Source organism: Triticum aestivum, chromosome 4B (genome assembly GCF_018294505.1).
Source record: "Triticum aestivum cultivar Chinese Spring chromosome 4B, IWGSC CS RefSeq v2.1, whole genome shotgun sequence".
NCBI classification, from domain to species: Eukaryota; Viridiplantae; Streptophyta; class Magnoliopsida; order Poales; family Poaceae; genus Triticum; species Triticum aestivum.
The window spans coordinates 331,838,349-331,859,700 of NC_057804.1; positions in this window are offsets into that span (position 1 = coordinate 331,838,349).

Below are 21,352 nucleotides of genomic sequence, written 5' to 3' on the forward strand. Positions count from 1 at the left end.
GGGTTGGACGCGTTACCGACATGTAGAGCGCATGCACATGCAGAATTCAACACGGTCACCAATTGACATGGTACACACATGAGGCAATGGTATGGAAAACTTTGTATGGAGCCAAGTCCTTGAACCCGTAGATAGCCCAGAAGTGAAATATCTAGATAAGGAGCCAGGAAGAGGTATGAGGCTTCGAGTAAAGTTTGCTGCATCAAACTTGGTCATGTTAGTGTGATCAACAGAGAGATGCTAAGGGTCAAATGAGATGTCTGGGATGATTAACTAAGGAAGGACTATGATATTAGATGTTTTGAGGATAATTGGACTACAAAACAACATGGTTGCTTTGCAACAACATATTTGGTCCAGAAAATGGATTATGATGATGCACTCGAATGAAGAAGCCACTTGAGCTGAAATTGGGCAAGGCAGGGTTATTTGAACATATATAGATGCTGTAAAATTTCATTCCAAATGGACAAGCCAAAATGGTACTTGTCTCACAAACATCCTCTCTATCCAGAAACTTGGAATAATTTTGGAGAGAAAACGGCTTGTTGAAATGATCCCAAATTTGGTGGAGAGATGCGATATGGGTAGGTTCATGATCTGATAACTTCTCAGAATTTTTGAAGTAATATAAATTATACTTGCTTCACAGCCTAAAAATATTAACAGAATCAAAGATTTTGTCTTGTGCTCACATAGATGATTGGATAGCTCTAAAATTTGGAGGAGGGTAATGATATGAGGACATGAAGAGGCATGCAAAATATCAACTCATTTGGATACTCCTAGCTTGTACTTCCTTCACAATGACTTTTGTTTGACAGAAACTTTGAAAAATTACTAAGGAAGATTGGCTACGCAAATGAAGTTGAATTTTGGCATGAGGAAATGATTTGGACATAAAAGAATGCCCAAAAAGTTTGGGAGCAAACAAGACAGGATAAAGGGCACTTCCTTCACGAAAATGCCATTCAGGACAGAGTAGAAGATTGAATATTGGGGAATTATTATTGAACATGTCAAGGAAGGATTTTGACATATTTGAGCAAGATATGACCCAAACAATGTATGAAAACTTTTTGGAAATTTTTGGATGGACAGAAATATAGGTTGCTTCACAACCTAGGTAAAATGAGGATAATTCCTTTAATAGAAAAGGAATATTCCCAATAAAAGAATATTGGGATTTGGGCTAGGATGGAAATGGAATGGTCCTGGGATGAGTTTTAGGATGATGAGCCACTTGGGAGAAGAAGATATGAGGATTTCCTAGGTGGCAAGGCCACAGAACCACTCCAAAAAAAACAGAGCAAAAATCAAATAAACCAAAAAGAAAAGGAAAGGGGCCAAAAGCCAGGCTATCACACTGTGGGACCAGGAACTTTGTTACTCTACCTAACTCAACCATCGATCTCTCCGTCTGTATTGGCCAAAAAAAGAAGAAGATTCAACACCCGCAAGCATTTCCCGGTAGTGCTCTTTGGAGCCGCTGGTGAGAAGATTGCCGCGGGAGACCCTATGCTAGTTGGTGAGCTGCATTCTCCAGCAGAGTCTCAAGTTCTGGCTGTTGAGGCTAGTGCTCCTACGACTTAGGAGATGCCTTTAGTCCTTGTCGCCGAGCCCCGGGCTCCGGCATGGGCGCAACGCATAGTGCAATTCTTGTAGACTGGAGAATTCCCCGACGAGTCAGAGGAATCTGCAAAAGTGGCTCATCAATCGAGTATGTATCAGTTTGTGGATAGCATTATGTACAGAAAGAGGCCAAACGGCGTAAGGTCGAAGTGCATTAGCCAAGAAGATGGACTATCGCTGTTGGCAGAGATGCATGGAGGTGTATGTGGCTCACATCTAGGGTCAAGAGCACTTGTCAGAAAAGCTTTCCGACAAGGGTTCTATTGGCCCACAACCCTCCGAGACGCAAATGAGCTTGTCACCTAATGTGAAGCATGTCGGTTCCACTCCAAGAATATTTATCAGCCAGCTCAAGCCCTTCAAACCCTCCCTTTATCCTGGCATTTTGCGGTCTGGGGGCTCAACATCTTGGGCCCCTTTCACCGTGCTACCGGGGGCTTTGAATTCTTGTTCATGGCCATCGACAAGTCTACAAAGTGGCCCAAAGTAGAGTCAATGAAAAAGGTGACGGTGCAATCTGCTATCAAGTTCTTTAAGGGATTGGTGTGTCGTTTTGGAGTACCCAATAGGGTGATCACCAACAACGACACCTAATTCACAAGTCGCGCCTTCATGCAGTACATCCAGGGCCTTGGAAGAAAGGTCTCTTGCCTTTATTGCACATCCAAGCACCAACAGATAGACTGAAAGGATGAATGCTGAAGTGCTGCGAGGACTTAAGACAAGAACCTTTCATAAGTCATGAAAGTGCGACAAACACTGGATTGATTAATTGCAAGTGGTTCTTTTGGCAATCAGGACGACACCAAATGGAGCTACTGGCCAATACCCTCTCCCTAGTTTATGGTCCAGAAGTAGTGCTCCCCACGGAACTCATATACGGATCACCTTTGGTACTTGCCTAAGATGAAGTAGCGCAAGAGAAGCTACAACACGTAGATGCCACGTTCCTTGAGGAAGATCATCTCCGGGCTGCTATATGTGCTGCATAATACCAGCAAGCCCTGCTCCGGTATCACAGCCGCAGGGTCCACGCCAGGAGCCGTGAGGAAGGTACCTTGTCCTTAGGCGTGTTCAGTCCGCCAAGGGTGCAAATATGTTGACACCAAAGTGGGAAGACCCTTACAGGGTAGTACGTTTCACCAGACCCGACATAGTTCATCTAGAGGCCGAAGATGGTATCCCAATGCAAAACTCATGGAATGTTGAGCATATTGTTAAGTTCTACCCATAAGGCGTGGTCGCCGGGCCCTGCGCTGGCAACCTGTTTTGTAGAAGCATAGTCCCTAGGACTTGTAACCCATTGTACAAAGCCAGGCGTGGGCCATGTGCATAGTTGAATAAAACGAAGTGCTTTCATAAAAACTTGCATACATGTTTACCTATTATCTTAAGTATGGTTCTATTGTGATTACTATTGTCCTAAGATAAGATAACTAACTCATTGTGAAGGGCCATGTGTCATCATCTCTCCCCCTTTCCCTTTGGTGATAACAGAAAGCTTCCATCATGGATAGTTCCCCGGGAAGAAGGATGAGTACAAGCCCATGCACTGGTCCACGACAAACCCTCCTTATAAAAAATGATACGAAGGACAACAAACAAAGATAAGTTAATCCCATCACTCCATATTATATTCATGTATGAAAAAGTGGTATGTAGGGAAACCTTGTTTCCTCTACCATTCATGCTCCCATCTTTGATCTTTGGTTCGAGTCCACTCGACAAGGTTGGTTGTAGCCACATTTGGAGAGGTTAATGAGCGGCTAGCCTTCATCTATGCTCCAAACCCATTTTTTATCTCACTAGACGAGGTTTAGTAGAAGCTATGATGAAGGCCGGAAAGATGTCTTACTGGAAAACTTTGTTTACTTAGGAGTATTGAAGGTTCGTCCTTCAGCATGTTTGATGCATGCACAAGTATCGGGCAAGCGCTTTTTCCGTTAATACATGGATAAACAAGTTTAGATCATACGAAGTACAAACATGGATGAAGGATTACATAGTTTTAATTAAAATTGGGCAAGTGCCTACATCTATTGATTTGAAAAAGATACCTCGTAATCCTTTCTTGTCCCTCTCCTCTTAGGAGCTGCATTAAGAAGAAAGAGGGCAAAAGGAGTGCATGGGTAGAAGCCCAGCCGACCCCGTAAGAACCAGAAGGATGCAGCCTGACAAAATCGGGAGGGCGCCATCCCGGCAAGGAAGAAGAGACAAGGGACGGAGAGAGAGGCTAGGCGATGCCTGGTCACACCCGCAATGACCCGACGAACATGGCTCGACACCTGGGGCAAAGACGAAGCCGGAGTCCGCGAGGAAGCCTCCTAGGGTCCAGCTGGAGGAAGTGGTGACGTCCAGGCCAAGCACCCCCAGTAAATCGCTTTGCTGGGGTCCAGCTGCAGATGGTGGTGCTACCGTCGCCTAGCTGACGGTGATGGTGCGTCTAGGGTTCAGCTGGAATCTGAGTCGTCATCTTCATGGTTGACGACCCGGGGCTCCTCGTCGCCATCTTCATCGTTAGTGTCGTCCTCATCACTATCACTTGAGGAGGAGCTTTGACCATCACTCGAGCTTTTCACGTAGCACCCTAAGCGAGCACTTGAGCGCCCGAAAACGTTGACAAAGAGCAGGTCAGCCTCCACCTGCTTGAAGCGGAGAACATGCCCTTCCACAAGGCTGTGGGAACGAGCAAAAGTCTTCCAGCTACGCCGGAGAAGCATTACATGATGTGTTGGGTACTCAACGTCCATCCACATGGCGCCGTTACAGCAGCCACTCATGCACAGCCTCAACCTGAGTGGCTAATCAACCTCCATTACCCTGGCAAAGGGACGGGGGAGCTGCAGGCGGCTGCGCAGGTGTTCGCGCAGCCTGACAATGATCTCCAATGCCGTGTCTCCCATGTGACCCTCCATCTAAGTCGGAGTGGCTGGGGAGGCGCGGCCAGTGCACCACTATGTCCACCTCTACCCTGAATTCCCCGTCAACCCCGTTCGCGTCTTGCATCTTCACCTTGTGCAATGGATCCTGCCCCTATAGCACAATGGGGGTAGGAGCAAGGTGCCAAGAAGAAGCCCACGTCACCACCATCGGAGCATGAGCTCGGCCTCTTTCCCTTGTCATGGTGGGAGCAAAAGCAGAAGGAAGGAGGAGGAGGTATGGATGAGCATCACCATCCCCCTCGCGCTCCCTTTTATAGCAGGGCTAGGAGGGAGGATAGCTCTCCACTACTCTGGGGTGGCCGCCTAACTCCTCCAATCTGGCCTCTCTGTGCCCGTGACGGCATCCAAAATCTTCGGTCGCCCCATTACACCAATCCGGGGTGTTGCGTAAGTTAGCCACCATATCATGCTTAGTCACTACTGCAACCTCACCACTTATCCATTCCATACCCATTAAGCTTTGCTAGTCTTAATACCCATGATAATGGGATTGCTGAGTCATCGTGGCTCACATATTACTAAAACAATAGTTTCATGTATAGGTAATGCGACGATCATGACGTGAGAGGGATGTTTACTGGTTTTGGAGTTCTTCTTCTGCTTCTTCTTCGATCAGGGGATAGGTTCCAGGTTGGCAGCCTGGGCCAGCAGGGTGGATATCGTTCGAGTTTCTGTTTGTGTTTCATACGTAGTCGGATGTTGCTCTTATGTATGATGATGTTGTATCAATGTGGCATTGTATGCCTCTTGTATGTATCCCCAACTATTATGTAGTGGTACGATGTAATGATATCCACCTTGCAAAAGCGTCTCCAATATGCTCTTCTATCCTTGGTGGGACCTTCGAGTTCCTTCAGGATAGGGTCTCATATTGGGCGTGACAAGTTGCTATCAGAGCCTCGACCGACCATAGGAGCCCCCTTGATTGTTCGTAGTTGGCCGTTGTTGAGTCTAGAAGAAAACTGTTTTCGGAGTCTAGTTATATCGGAGAGTAGGAATTCTTTTTACTCCTTGATACATCTCCATCGTATCTACTTTTCCAAACACTTTGGCCCTTGTTTTGGAATCTAACTTGCATGATTTGAATGGTACTAACCCGGATTGATGTTGTTTTCCGCAGAATTGCAATGGTGTTATTTTTGTGTAGAAATAAAAGTTCTCTGAATGACTTGAAACTCCATAGAGAATATTTTTGGAATTAATAAAAAATATCGGCGAAAGAATCAAGGCCATGGGGCCCACACCCTGTCCACGAGGGTGGGGGGCGTGCCTACCCCCCTAGGCACGCCCCCTGCCTTGTGGGCCCCCTGGTGCTCCATCGACCTCAACTCCAACTCCATATATTCACGTCCAGGGAGAAAATAAATCAGAGAGAAGGATTCATCGCGTTTTACAATGCGGAGCCGCCGCCAATCCTAATCTCTCTCGGGAGGGCTAATCTGGAGTCCGTTCGGGGCTCCAGAGAGGGGAATCCGTTGTCGTCGTCATCATCAACCATACTCCATCACCAATTTTGTGATGCTCACCGCCGTGCATGAGTAATTCCATCGTAGGCTTGCTGGACAGTGATGGGTTGGATGATATTTACCATGTAATCGAGTTTGTTTTGCTAGGGTTTGATCCCTAGTATCCATTATTGTTCTAAGATTAATGTTTCTATGACATAGCTATGCTTAATGCTTGTCACTAGGGCCCAAGAGCCATGATTTCAGATCTAAACCTATTATGTTTTCATGAATATATGTGAGTTCTTGATCATATCTTGCAAGTCTATAGACACCTATTATGTGTTATGGTCCGACAACCCCGAAGTGACAATAATCGGGACCACTCTCGGTGAGGACCGTAGTTTAAGGAGTTCATGTATTCACTAAGTGTTAATGCTTTGGTCCGGTACTCTATTAAAAGGAGGCCTTAATATCCCTTAGTTTCCAATAGGACCCCACTGCCACGGGAGGGTAGGACAAAAGATGTCATGCAAGTTCTTTTCCATAAGCACGTATGACTATATTCGAAATACATGCCTACATTACATTGATGAACTGGAGCTAGTTCTGTGTCACCCTATGTTATAACTATTGCATGAGGAATCGCATCCAACATAATTATCCATCACTGGTCCAGTGCCTACAAGATTTTCAAATATTTCTCTTTGCTTAGTTACTTTACCGTTGCCACTGTTACAATTACTACAAAACTGCTATTGTTACATTTGCTACCATTACCGTTACTTCCATACTACTTTGCTACTAAATACTTTGTTGCAATATTAAGTTATCCAGGTGTGGTTGAATTGAAAATTCAACTGCTAATACTTGAGAATATTCTTTGGCTCCCCTTGTGTCGAATAAATAAATTTGGGTTGAATACTCTACCCTCGAAAACTGTTGCGATCCCCTATACTTGTGGGTTATCAAGACTATTTTCTAGTGCCGTTGCCGGGGAGCATAGCTCTATTCTTTGAGTCACTTGGGATTGATATCTGCTGATCTCTATGAGGAACTTGAAAGACGAGAAAACCATGATTTATCCCTCAACTACGAGGGGAGGTAAGGAACTGCCCTCTAGCTCTGCACTTGATTCACCATCTATTTTGAGTAAACTTGCGACACCTAAACCTGCTTCTTCTATTGATATGTCGCATATTATTGATGATGCCACTTCTTCTGTGCATGATACTTATGATGAAACTACTTCTAAGCTTGATACTACTGTGCCATTAGGTGAATTTCTTGATGAACAACTTGCTGGGGCTAGAGAGAATGAAACTATTGAAACTGATAATACTGATGAAAGTGATGATGAAGATTCTCCCCCTAGATATGAATTTCCTATTGTGTATGAGGGTTATGTTATGGATGAAGAAAATGCTAGAGACTTTCTTGCTTGCAATGATAGATCTGACCTTAAGAAATTATTAGCTAAGCTTAAAGAAAAGTCTTTGAATGCTAGAATGAAATATGGCCCTGCTTTTGCTACTTCACCTATCTGTGTAACTGATAAGGATTATGATTTCTCTGTTGATCCAGAGATAACTACTTTGGTTGAATCTGATCTTTTTATGGCTATGAATCTGAAATTGTTGTGGCACATCTTACTAAGTTAAATAATATAGCCACCCTATTCACTAATGATGAGAAAACTCGCTACTACTATATCCTTAAGCTATTTCCATTCTCATTAATGGGTGATGCAAAAACATGGTTTAATTCTCTTGGTCCTGTTTGTGTGCGTAGTCCCTAGGATATGATTTATTACTTCTCTGCTAAATATTTCCCTGCTCATAAGAAACAAGCTGCTTTAAGGGAAACATATAATTTTGTGAAAATTGAAGAAGAGTGTCTCCCACAAGCTTGGGGGAGGCTTCTCCAATTACTTAATGCCTTGCCTGATCATCCTCTCAAGAAAATGAAATACTTGATATCTTTTATAATGGACTAACCGATGCTTCCAAAGACCACCTGGATAGTTGTGCTGGTTGTGCTTTCAGGGAAAGAACGGTTGATCAAGCTGAATTGTTATTCAATAATATGTTGACTAATGAAAATAATTGGACACTTCCTGAACCAAGTCGTAAGCCAACTCCGAAGAAAAGGGGTGTTCTATTTCTCAGTCCTGAAGATATGCAAGAGGCAAAGAAATCTATGAAATAAAAAGGTATTAAAGCTGAAGATGTTAACAATTTACCTCCTGTTGAAGAAATACATGGTCTTAATATACCAACTATTGAAGAAATACATGGTCTTGATAACCCGACACAGGTAGTAAAGGTAAATTCTCTCTATAGATATGATAAAGTTGAAATCATGTCTACTAAGTTTGCTAGCCAATGCTTGGATGAGTTTGATGACTTTATGGCTAAACAAGAAAACTTCAATGCTTATGTTGGTAGACAATTGAAATGTAATGCTTATATGGTTGAACACTTGAGTGATTATATGTCTAGAGTTAAAGGTGAACTTAAACTCATTAGTAACATGCTTCTATGGTTACTACTCAAGTAGAACAAGTGCTTAAAGCTCAAAATGTTTTGCTCAATGAATTAAATAATAAGAAAAATGATAATGTTGTTAGAGTTATGACTAGAGGGGGTAAAATGACACAGGAACCTTTGTATCCTGAGGGCCACCCTAAGAGAATTGAGCAAGATTCTCAGAGAAATAATGTTGAAGCACCTAGTCCTTCTAAGAAGAAGAAGAAGAAAAATGATTGGATTTTGCATGCTTCTAGTGAACCTGTTGTTGACACACCTGAGAATTCCAATTATATTTCTATTTCTGACGCTGAAACACAATCTGGTGATGATCATGAACCTAGTGATAATGTTATTGATGATGTTCATGTTGATACTCAACCTAGCAATCATAATGATGTAGAGGTTGAACCTGCTGTTGATCTTGATAACCCACAATCAAAGAATCAACGTTAAGGTAAGAGAGACTTTGTTGCTAGGAAGCACGATAAAGAAAGAGAACCATGGGTTTAGAAACCCATGCCTTTTCTTCCTAAACCATCCAATAAAAAGGATGATGAGGATTTTGAGCGCTTTGCTGAAATGATTAGACCTATCTTTTTGCGTATGCGTTTGACTGATATGCTTAAAATGAATCCTTATGCTAAGTACATGAAAGATGTTGTTACAAATAAAAGAAAGATACCGGAAGCTGAAATTTCCACCATGCTTGCTAATTATACTTTTAAGCATGGAATACCAAAGACTCTAGGAGATCTAGGAGTACCAACTATACCATGCTCCATTAAAAGAAACTATGTTAAAACTGATTTATGTGATCTTGGGGCCAGTGTTAGTGTTATGCCTCTCTCTTTATATCGTAGACTTGAATTGAATAAGTTGACACCTACTGAAATAACTTTGCAAATGGCTGATAAATCAACTGCTATACCTGTCGATATTTGTGAGGATGTGCCTGTTGTGGTTGCAAACGTTACTATCTTAACAGACTTTGTTATTCTTGATATTCCCGAGGACGATAGTATGTCGATTATCCTTGGTAGACACTTTTTGAATACTGTCGGGGCTGTTATTGATTGCAACAAAGGCAATGTCACTTTTCATGTTAATGGTAATGAGCATATGGTACACTTTCCAAGGAAACAACGTCAAGTTCAGAGTATCAATTCTATTTGAAAAATTCCAACTATTATTATTGGAGGTTTTGAATTTCCTCTTCCTACTGTCAAGAAGAAATACGATATTCTTATTATTGGGGATGTACATATCCCCGTTGAGGTAACCTAGTGCTATTCGAAAATTCTTCGGCATCATGCGATTCGGAATGAGTTTGTTAACAAGACTTGATCAACGTTGTTAGTGGATTCCTTTTGATGAGCATGAGATGGATGAAGTTAGAAAGCACAACCTTTTGTACCCTTCTTTTACTTTCTGTTATTTAGATTAAATAAAGCAAAAATAGTATTTTCCGTCTGTTTTCTGAATTATCCTTGCAATAAACAAAATACCTCGAAAATAAAAGTTCTCCAAATGCCTTGAACATGAAATATGATTTTTTTCTAGAATATTTGAGAATGTCTGGCACTGAGAACACACCAAAGGGGGCAAGCACCTGGCCACGAGGGTCCAGGGTGCGCCCCTACCTCATGGCCCCCTGGTGGCACCCTTCACTTATTCCTCCACCCACACACTTATTCTTCCTCCCAAAAAAATGACTAGCGAGCTCAAGCATGAGTTCTAGCTCATCTTGCTGCCATTTTCGATCTCCTTGCTCAAAGCTCCACTCACAAAACTGCTTTGGGGGATTGTTTTTTGGTATGTGACTCCTCCAATGGCCCAATTAGTTTTTTGTTCTAGTGCTTTATTCATTGCAAATTTTTACTGCCTAGGTGACCTTGTTCTTGAGCTTGCATGTTAAATTTATATGGTCCCAAGTAGTTCTAATGCATGATATACTCTCTAGGCACTTGTGGGAGTAGTTGCTATCAATTTTGTTGAGTTTGGTTCACTTTTATTTTGAGTCACTAAAATTTTCGGAAATTTTTCAGAGGAAGAAATATGTTTAGGAAAATGTACCAAGGTCGTTCTTCAAGGAAGCAAGGATCCAGGCCCGCAATACGTGAGCAGGACAATGAACCACCAAGGGAAACTCAAGTGCGGCCTTGTGAAATGACCGTCAGAAGATTTCATGGTCCAAGCAGGAATTAAGGAGGAATTTGACGCATATGTGCGTAATGCTGATCATGAGGACTTCATGCTAGATATGTGCCCTCAATATTATCACTTAACTGATTCCTTTGTGAGGAGGTTTAAATTTACATCTTCACGCAATTCTCACAATGTCCAATTTGATCTTTATGATAAATCATATACCATGGACTTAGAAGATTTTAATACTGCTTGTAAACTCCCGCAATGGGGTAGCGCTAGTGATCCTCGCAAATCTGAATTTAAAATTTTTCTTGCTAGTATCACTGTGGGGGGATCTACAGAAATAGCACAACCTACCATAGGGATCATTCATTTTCCTGCTATACATTTATTTTGCTCTCTTTATTGGTAGATGCATAAATGGTAAGTATGAGGCATGTCACATGTGTGTTCCTGATCTTAGTGTTCTCAAGAGTGTGGTGCTAGGAGATAAACAATATAACTTGGGCGCCGTTGTTGCACGTAGGCTGCATAATAATAGTTTAAATGGAGACTTGTTTGGTGGGACCTATGCAACCTGTGTGGCAAATTTTCTTGAGATACCCATACATGAAAATGATATGGAGTTGCCTCCCTCTTATCTAGATTATGATACCATGGTTCGTCATCAGTTTGTTGAGAGGAATGAACAGTTCCTCCAATACTGGCTAATCTTTGACAGATGTCGCACTGTCCATGTTGCTCTCCCTGCTCCTGGTTTCTTTGACTTTCAGGCAAAAGGAGATATATTATAACCAGGGAGGAGGCAAACAAGTATGAAAGGGGGACGAAGGCAGCCTACCTCCGAGCTGCAGCTCTTGAGGCAGTTGCTGCTGCATCTCAGTACGACCCCAGCTATAACTTTGATCCATGGGCATATACCAACTTAGACCAAAAGCCTAAGCTTGGGGGAGTATGTATTTCTCACTGACATTACATTCATGTTCACACACTCATTCTAGTTGTCGTTGCTCATACTTTTTCATTGTACTGTCTATGCTAGTTTACTTCCTTTTTATAAATTTCTTCTTGTGTGTTTGAATAACCTTAAGAAAAACCCAAAAAATTAGTTATAGCTTTTAGCTAGTTTACTTTCCATGCCTATAGTATTAGTAATTAAAAGAAAACCCAAAAAGATTTCTCGTTCTTCTTTTGCTTATTGGGAGCATTGCCGTGTAAATAGTTTTATATCTTTTCTTTTCTTTGGGGGTCGAGAGGAGAAGACCATGATGAAAATGTTGAGTGGCTCTCATATGCATTATTGTTGATTTAACCAAGAGCCCATATTACCTTGTCTTCTCCCTTGAATTGAATGCTTGCAGATTTTAGCTTAGTCCAATGCACGTGCACTATTATTATTATACACGCCATTCGGTCGTGCGAGTGAAAGGCAATAATGACGATATATGATGAAATGATTGAGATGAGAGAAGCCGATATGAACTCGACCTATCTTGTTTTTGTAAATATGATTAGTTCATCATTCCTGATTCAGCCTATTATGAATAAACAAATTTGCAATGAAAATTAGAGATTATAGTTGCTTATGCCATGCTTAATTAGCTAGGAGTTTATAATGGTTTAGCTTGCATGCGAACATGCTATTAAAATGGTTCTGATGTGCTATGATAGGGTGGTATCCTCCTTTGAACGATTCGAGTGACTTGACTTGGCACATGTTCACACATGTAGTTGAAACAAAATCAACATAGCCTCCACGATATTTATGTTTATGGTGGAATATATCCTACTCATGCTTGCACTCAATGTCTATTAATTTTAATGCATGTTCATGACTGTTGTCGCTCTCTAGTCGGCCGCTTCCCAGTCTTTTTCTAGCCTTCACTTGTACTAAGCGGGAATACTGCTTGTGCATGCAAAATCCATAAACCCCAAAGTTATTACCTTCCTATGTGTGGTACCTACCTGCCGTTACAAGTAAATTTCTATGTGCCAAACTCCAAACCTTTAAATGAAATTCTGTTTTTCATGCTCGAACAGCTCATGTATCAACTAGGGTTGTCTATATCCTCCATGCTAGGTGGGTTATTCCCAAGAGGAGTGGACTCCACTCCTCAGTCACGAGAAAATGGTTTGTAACCGAGATGCCCAGTCCCATGCTCAAATCAAATCAAAATAATTGCAAAAAAACTCCCCCAAGATTGTTTTTAGTTGGAGGCACCCGTTGTTTCGGGCTAGCCATGGATTGATGATTGTTGGTGGTGGGGGAGTATAAAATTTACCATTCTATTTGGGAACCGCCTATAATGTGTGTAGCATGGAAGATATCGAGATCTCTTGGTTGTTATGTTGACAATGAAAGTATGCCACCCAAAATATTATTTATCTCTGTTTCAAGATCGAGCTCTGGCACCTCTACAAATCCCTGCTTCCCTCTGCGAAGGGCCTATCTATTTAGTATTATGTTGAGTCATCATCCTCTTATTAAAAAGCACCAGTTGGAGAGCACCGCTATCATTTGCATGCATTACTATTAATTTATATTTAGTATGACTATGACTGGATCTCTTTTACCATGAATTACAATGTCTAGTCAGTCCTTGATCTTCAGAGGTGCTCTGCATTTATGTTTTGCGGTCTCAGAAAGGGCTAGCGAGATACCATCTTGTTATATCATATTATGATTGTTTTGAGAAAGTGTTGTCATCCGAGATTTACTATTATTGCTCGCTAGTTGATTATGCCATTGATATGAGTAAACATGAGACCTAAGTGTTATTGTGAATATGGTTAGTTCATAATCTTTGTTGAAAACTTGAATGCTGGCTTTACATATTTGCAACAACAAGCACTACAAAAAAAGACACATCCGTGACATTTTGGGTCAAGCGAATTTTTTTCTGTCATACATATGACACTTCTATGATGATAATTGTGACATAACTCGGTATCATCATAGATGTGGTGGGATCCTACTTCTATGACAAAAAATCATGACAGAAAATGGGCTTTTCGTCCTGGGCGGGCTGGAGACGCAGCTGCATGACGTTCTTTGGGCCGGCCATGACAGAAAGAACCATGGTAGAAGCGAGGGCGACGAAAATTTCAGTGAGTTCCCGGTTACGGTGGGAGGTCGGGGGCCGAGCGATGTCCGTTTCTCTCATACACGTACGTGTGTGTGTGTGTGTGCGAGGCGTTGGCTCTAACTGAACCCGAGCGAGGCATTGGGCTCTAACTGAACCCGAGGTATTGCACTGTAGGCTACGCGTTACTGAACCCGAGCGATCGATCGATGGCTGTTAACTAAACCCGATCGAGCGATTCCTTCACTACTGCTGCTAACTGAACCCGATCGGGCGATTCCTTTACTACTGCTGCTAACTGAAGTCGATCGATGCTGCCTCTCTGGATGAACAGTGAGCGTTGCGGGCGCGCGGGGGGGGGGGGGGTTGGATGAATAGTGAGCGGTGGCGTTGCCTCTGGATGAACAGGACCCCGTGGTGTGGAGGGCTAGATGAAGAGTAGACGGTGGAGGGGCCCCCGTGGAGGGGTGGTTGAACAGTAGCCGGTGGAGTAGCGCGCGGTCGAGGCTGGATGAATAGGAGCCCGTGGAGGCTGGGGGAGGTCGACGGTAGTCCGTGGAGGCTGGAGGAGGTCGACGGTGGAGATGAATAGTATCCCGTGGAGTCCCGTTTTGCGGTACGCCACACCCCTCCTGATGAACAGGACCCCCGTTTCGACCGTAGCGCTCCAACACAAGTCCGTTTCGTCCGTTTTGCGGTACACCACACCCCTCCCGATCAACAGGACCCCCGTTTCGACCGTAGGAGGTCCGTTTCCTCCGTTTTGCGGTACGCCACACCCCTCCCGATCAACAGGACCCCCGTTTCGACCGTAGGAGGTCCGTTTCCTCTGTTTTGCGGTACGCCAGACCCCTCCCAATGAACAGGATCCCGTTTTGAATGTGGCCGGTCGAACACAAGGCCGTTTCCTCCGTTCGGCGGTACGCCAGGCCTCGTTTCCATCGCCTGTTCCGTCCAAGCCCTCCCGATGAACACGGTGACGCATTCCGTTCCGACCCAGCCGATTGGCTCCCCATGAACACGACGACGACGTTGTTTCTCCGTTCCGACCCAGCCATGTACACGAGCCCGGGCTGTACGTATGCGCGAGTAGGCATTCGAGACCCCGCCCGTATGTACGTACATGGACGTATTTTCTTTCTTGCACACTGGTCGTTGTACGTACGTGTACATGCTACTTGCGCGCCTCTACTACGACACGTGTGCGCCTCTACTATGACACGTGCACGCCTCTACATCGACCAGTATATATGTACGTACACATTCGCAACCAGAATGACAATGCTACATATGCTTCGACTAGGTAGGTTCCGACTGTCAGGCACTTCCTAACATGCAAAAATGTAGATGGTGGGTCCCACCAGTCAGGGGGCAAATCGTTTTTTTTGCACGGACGCACTTCCTTTGCGTGCGAAAATGTAGCTGGTAGGTCCCAGCAATCAGGGGGGCAAACCGTTTTTTTCGGACGCACTTCCTTTGTGTTCGATGATGTAGCTGGTGGGTCCCAGGAGTCAGGGGGGCGAATCGTTTTTTTTTGCCCGGACGCACTTCCTTGCGTGCAAAGATGTAGCTGGTGGGTCCTAGAAGTCAGGGGGTGAATCGTTTTGTTTTTTATTTTGCCCGGACGCACTTCCTTGCGTGCGAAGGTGTAGCTGGTGGGTCCCAGCAGTCAGGGGGAAACATTTTTTTTCACGAAATACGGTGGCCCGTCCAGTGGGTCCCTGCTGTCTGGTGCAAGAATCATTATTTTCCGCGTAATAAGGAGGCACTTCCTTGCTGCGGCCATGGACCCAGATGTCAGCCTCTCCACGTACACTCCACGTCCGATGGAATTCGTTCCTTGACCACATTAACCATGCCACGCCGAAAGCACCACGGCGGTGGACGATGGCGAGGCCTAGGAAGGGGATGACTCGGATCCGGGGAAGACGCGACAGTGGAATGTCAGCACCCCGACTCAATGCCACACCGATCTAGCATGTAACACATCATATCACTTTGCGACCTCACGCATGGTATTCCCACGGGTGCCACCTTACCTGGCCCGGGACCGTTTGCGCCTTTTGGCTCACGTATATGATGGTGTCGCTAGCATCCATATGACAGAGAACCCGGGCTGACATGGCTAGTCGTGAACCCAAAGCGGCACTAACTTACAGGGACAGGCATACATGACCCAGCATCGAACGTGTCGGTCATCAGCGAGTGAATCCAGGCTGTAGCACTGGGCTAGCAGGACTCCGGTGAACCGGGCTGTAGCGGGCTAACAGGACTCCGGTATTCATTGCGTGACATTTCCCTGAAAGGACAGACACAGGAACGAAGAAGGACACATGCCGGCCAGCCTAAGTGTTCCGGAGCAGTAGTAAGCTACCATGGCTCAGTGGAAACACTAGGAGACATTTCCCGGTAAGAGAGGCTACTAAGGATAAACAACTAGATAGTCAGATCCCACACATACCAAGCATTTCAATAACATACACACAATATGCTCGATATGTGCAAACACAACATGGCATCACAACATGACTCTACAACTCAAGTATTTTATTCAATAGGCTCCGAGGAGCGAGATATTACAAACATGGGTCTCATGACCCAACACTCAGAGCATACAAGTCAAAGCACAAGCGGAAGCTTAACATGTCTGAGTACAGACATCTACAAATGAAAAAGGCTGAGAAGCCTGACTATCTACCAGATCCTGCCGAGGGCTCAAGATCGTAGCTGAGGTAACAAACTAAATGTCAAAGTCCACATGGAACTACTAGTGAGACTAAAGTCTCTCTGCAAAAACATAAAATAGGAAAACGTGAGTACAAATGTACCCAGCAAGACTTACATCAGAACTAACTACATATGCATCATTATCAATAAAGGGATGGTGGGGTTTAACTGCAGCAAGCCAGCTTTGACTCGGTGGCTAACCTGAACTACGACTGCAAGTAACTCTTTTGAGGTGGCGCACACGAGTCCACATATCCACCATATCAATACACCACTATGGATCCGCTCCCGTCTCCCTACGAGAACGCCATCCATAGCACTCACGCGTATCTTGCGTATTTTAGAGTATCCACTTTCACTTGTCTATGAACTATACAGGCAACCCAGAAGTCCTTTTCCACGGACACGACTATTCGAATAGATCATATTAACCCTGCAAGGGTGTACTTCTTCACACACGCTCTCACCACTTACCGCCGTTTACACGACATGTACTCGGCAACCTTCAAGCGGAAGCCCAGCGAGGGTGTCAGCCACAACCTGACTAACCACACAAGTCTCTCATCCAGGTTTATCGCCTATTCGGGTTCCATCCGCAAGGAGATCCGGCCGGGGTGTCGCTCACGGCCCCAAACGATGTGTGCACGGTTCCCAAGTCCACCATCCGGGTGCCACTTGGTACACCGGGCCACTGTGCCTAGTCTGTCCCAAGCCCACCTGTACCGGGTGCCACTTGGTAGACTACTAACACTACCTACAAACACCAAAAACTAGTTGCAACTCCTGGACAGAGATCAAGTTGATTAATAAGTCGAGAGGGGCACTTAAGCATTCCAATGCGTGGTAGTAACTGGTCATGGGTCACAAACACAGAACTCAGTTCCTGAGGACGGATGCAATGAGACAACCCACCATGTACTCCTACATGGCCTCTCACCGCTACCTTTGCCAAATCGTATTCACACACTTAGCTCTCAACAGTAGGACATGTTCACACACCTCTAATTCATCCCCGATGAATTAGACCGGACTCAACTCTAAGCAGTAGCAGGCATGACAAACAAGCATGAATGAGTAGGCACAACAGGGCTCAAACAACTCCTACTCATGCTAGTGGGTTTCATCTATTTACTGTTACAATGACAGGCCATGCAGAGGATAAAGGGGTTCAGCTACCGCAGCAAGTAAGAGATGAATCATTGTTGTCCTAATGCAGTAAAAGAGAGCAGGAGCGAGAGAGTGGGATTGTATCAGAATGAACAAGGGGGTTTTTCTTGCCTGGCACTTCTGAAGATAATATAGCTCTTCATTGGTGTCATCGATCACATCGTCAAAACGCGTCTATCGAGAGGGGGCAATCACCGGCAAACAAGGAAGAGCACAATCAATGCAATGCACAATATGATGCATGAATGTGACATGGAAATATGCTGTTGATATGTGCTGAGGCAACTAAAACCAGATTAAATGAAGTTGGTTTGAACCCAAGATTCAAATTCAAACTCCATATGTGGATATTTAAATGCCATTTATATGATTTGTGCTAAACAGCAGCTATAAGTTGTTCTAACATGCATGAAACCAGTACAGATGGATAGATTGGACTTTTCTAATCATTTTTCATATATAATTTATTTCATTTGGTGTTACGGTTTAATTTCTATGAATTTTAGAAGTTTTGGGCATTTTCTGGAATTAATAAACCATTTAAGATTTATTTAAATTCCAGAAGAATTACTGCGCCAGCATGACGTCATTGTGATGTCAGTGGTCAATAGGGGCGGCCCAGGTCAAACTGACCGGTGGGACCCGCGTGTCAGTGTCTAGGCTAATTAACAGGCTCTGACCCCGCATATCAATGACCCAGGGGAGGTCAAACCCCTGGTCAACAGTGCCTAACACGCCGGCGGCTCGTCGCCGGCGACGACAGAGACGGCGGGGCAGCTCGGAAATGCTCCTCCGACGACCAAATCGGCGACGGAGATGTGCTACGTGTAGCTGGAAAAGCGCCGCATCCAGTGGTGCAAGTGGTTGGACACGGGGACACCGGAAACGACACCGGCGAGCTCGACAGTGGAGGCCAGAGTTCGTACGTTGACGGAAACGGGGCTACGGGGAACTAGGGGAGGAGCTGGTGAGTGCAACGTGCTCCTAGGGGTGCGCTGAGCGCGTTGATGAGCTCGTACACGGGTAGCAACAGCTGTGGCCGCGGCGGCGCCATGGCCGGCGGCGGTGAGGTTTCGGCTCCGACAGCTAACACGGCTAGGAGATGAAATCGAGATCGGGGAGGAGGGGAAAAGACGACGGGGCTCACTGGGGGGCGGAGGAGGAGGCCAGCGGCTCGGGGATGCGCCGGAGCGGGAGCGCGGTCGTCGGCGATCTCGGTGACCAGGGGAGGAAGAAGGCGTCAGGGACGGGGCTCCGGGGCTCTTCCCGTCGCGTGGATCGGTGTCGACGGCGTAGGGGTCGACGGTGTAGCTCAAAGTCACGTCGGAGAGGCACGGGGGAGGCTGTGGTCGTGGCAACGGCGAGCGGTGGCGTCGGCTGCGCTTGGTGGCGCTGCGGGGAAGAGAAAACAGAGGAGGGAAGGAGCACGGGGAGAGTGAGAGGGCGTCGAGGGGGAAGGTCGGGGCGATGCACGTGGCGCCCGGGGCCGACTCCAGCAGCGGCAAGCAAGCAGGAGGTGGCCGGACGCGTGCTCGCGCGCGCCGGCCATGCGCTCATCCTCCTGGCAAGGGGGAAGACGACAGGGAGGAGCCCCTGGTGGGCTGGGCCAGCCAGCTACAGTGTTGGGCTAGTTGGTGGCGTCAGGTAAGTTTTCTCTGCTCTGTTGTATTTTTTTCTATTTTGTTTAATTTGTTTTGATTTGATTTTATACCAAATCATTTTTAGTAGCTTCTGAAAAGATTTATGTGGCTTGATACAAATTATCCAAAGCCACTCACAATTTTTTCAGAATTGTTGGACTTGCAATTCTTTTATAGAAGAATTAAATCCAACTCAAATATTTATTGATTTAAATCCAAATAGCCAAATTTATTCCTCAAAAATGTTCCATATTTTTGGTTTGGACCAAAACCCTTGCCAAAGATATTAAACATCATTGAAGAGCATTTTGGAAACATTGGATACATTTTCCAGGGTTATTTGCCCTTCTTTTAATTAAAATTTTGAGGCTTCCAAATTTCCTCAATTCAAGTTTCTTGAATTTAAACATGATGCTCACATGAAGGGCTAGCCTAGTGCATACCAGAACTAGGGATGTGACAGCTCACCCCTACTAAACAAGAATCTCGTCCCGAGATTCAAGCGTAGGGTAAGATGAAGGGGAATCGCAAACTAACATAATCTTGACGATCCAGGTGGCACTTCAAAGAACGTAGACTCGATCACCATCATTGTCTTGATGTCTTTCCCCGAGAACTCCAATTAACATGTCAATGAGATGGAAAGGAAAACTCTAGAGGGATCGATCTTATCAAAGGTCGAACAACTCATGATCAACTCATGGGATGAGACATAGCAACATCTCTCGGGCTGAGACATGAAACATACATCCAAAGGGATGGAGTGTAACAGATGACGAAGGTTCACTAGGTAGACAACAATTTCACACTTAAGAAGGTGGTGAACGGTTGTCAATGTAGCGAGAAGTTTGAGTTGCCATGATACCATAACAAGACATCTTTGAGGAGGGTGATTCGTAGAATTATTACCTTAAGTGGCAAAAAGAATTACCTTTGATTCCAAGATCATTGAAAATCTTTTATACCAACCTAAGGCAATTCTCAAGCGACCATTTGGAGGGGTTCGGTAGAATGGCATACCCGGATTAGAATGGATGATGTGGATTACCTTGTTGAAAACAACACAAGGGATGATTTTAGTAACTGGGGAGAGGCCCAATAGTAGAGAGTGTGTCCACTATTGAAAAGTTATAGCATAACCAAGGAAACTGAGAGCAATCCCAGTTAGTGCCGATGAAAACACCTAGCGCTTGAGCGTGCTCTCAAGAACTTGAGCATTTCCATATTCATCAAGGTTTTACCAACATCCATGACAGGGATCCCGGCAACACAACGTACTACCATAATGAATAGTGATGGACAATGCAGATGCAAAGGAAGATAACACTTTCTCAGATTTCACCTTAGCGGGGCCAAGGAAACGAAATCTGGATGATCGACCGAGAGACATTTAGCACTCCGCTTCTAATGTTCTCCTTGATGTGCTAGTGTATCCCATTCATAGATATGGTTTGATATCTAGAACATCAAGTAAAAAGTCGGACTTCGGGAGCACAAAATCCATAAGGATCAACTTCTAGAATAGGTCATGCGAGATCCTCATGGGAGGTGGCCAAACGACTTAAACAAGATATTACAATAATAGTGCTTCTAGCTAGGTGCGTCCACTTCACTGGAACCTATATCATAGTTCTTGGGAGAAGTTCCAACCATCATATCTGCCTAAGATTCAGATCTGGTTGGTAACAGGGTAATTCAGACAATGTGTCTGGAAAAGAAAGTTTGCAACACAAACCGACGAGATGACGTTGCGAGAATCTCGGGGAGTGAACTACGATAGCAAGCCCCAAAACATGATCTGGTTCTGCTACAACATGTGGACATGTTGTCCGAGACAAGCATGACCACATAGTAGTCTTATAATAAAACGCTATCGAGTTCAGAAGGGGAACCATCATCGAGGATATCGAAGTCCTTGCATAAGGTATACTCTTAAGAAGAACTTCTTCTCCTTGAACAAATCAATCAGTGGCTTGGTGTGCTAGGAAACACATATGGAATGGAGGCGGCCAACCTACCAACCATAGAGTACTTCGC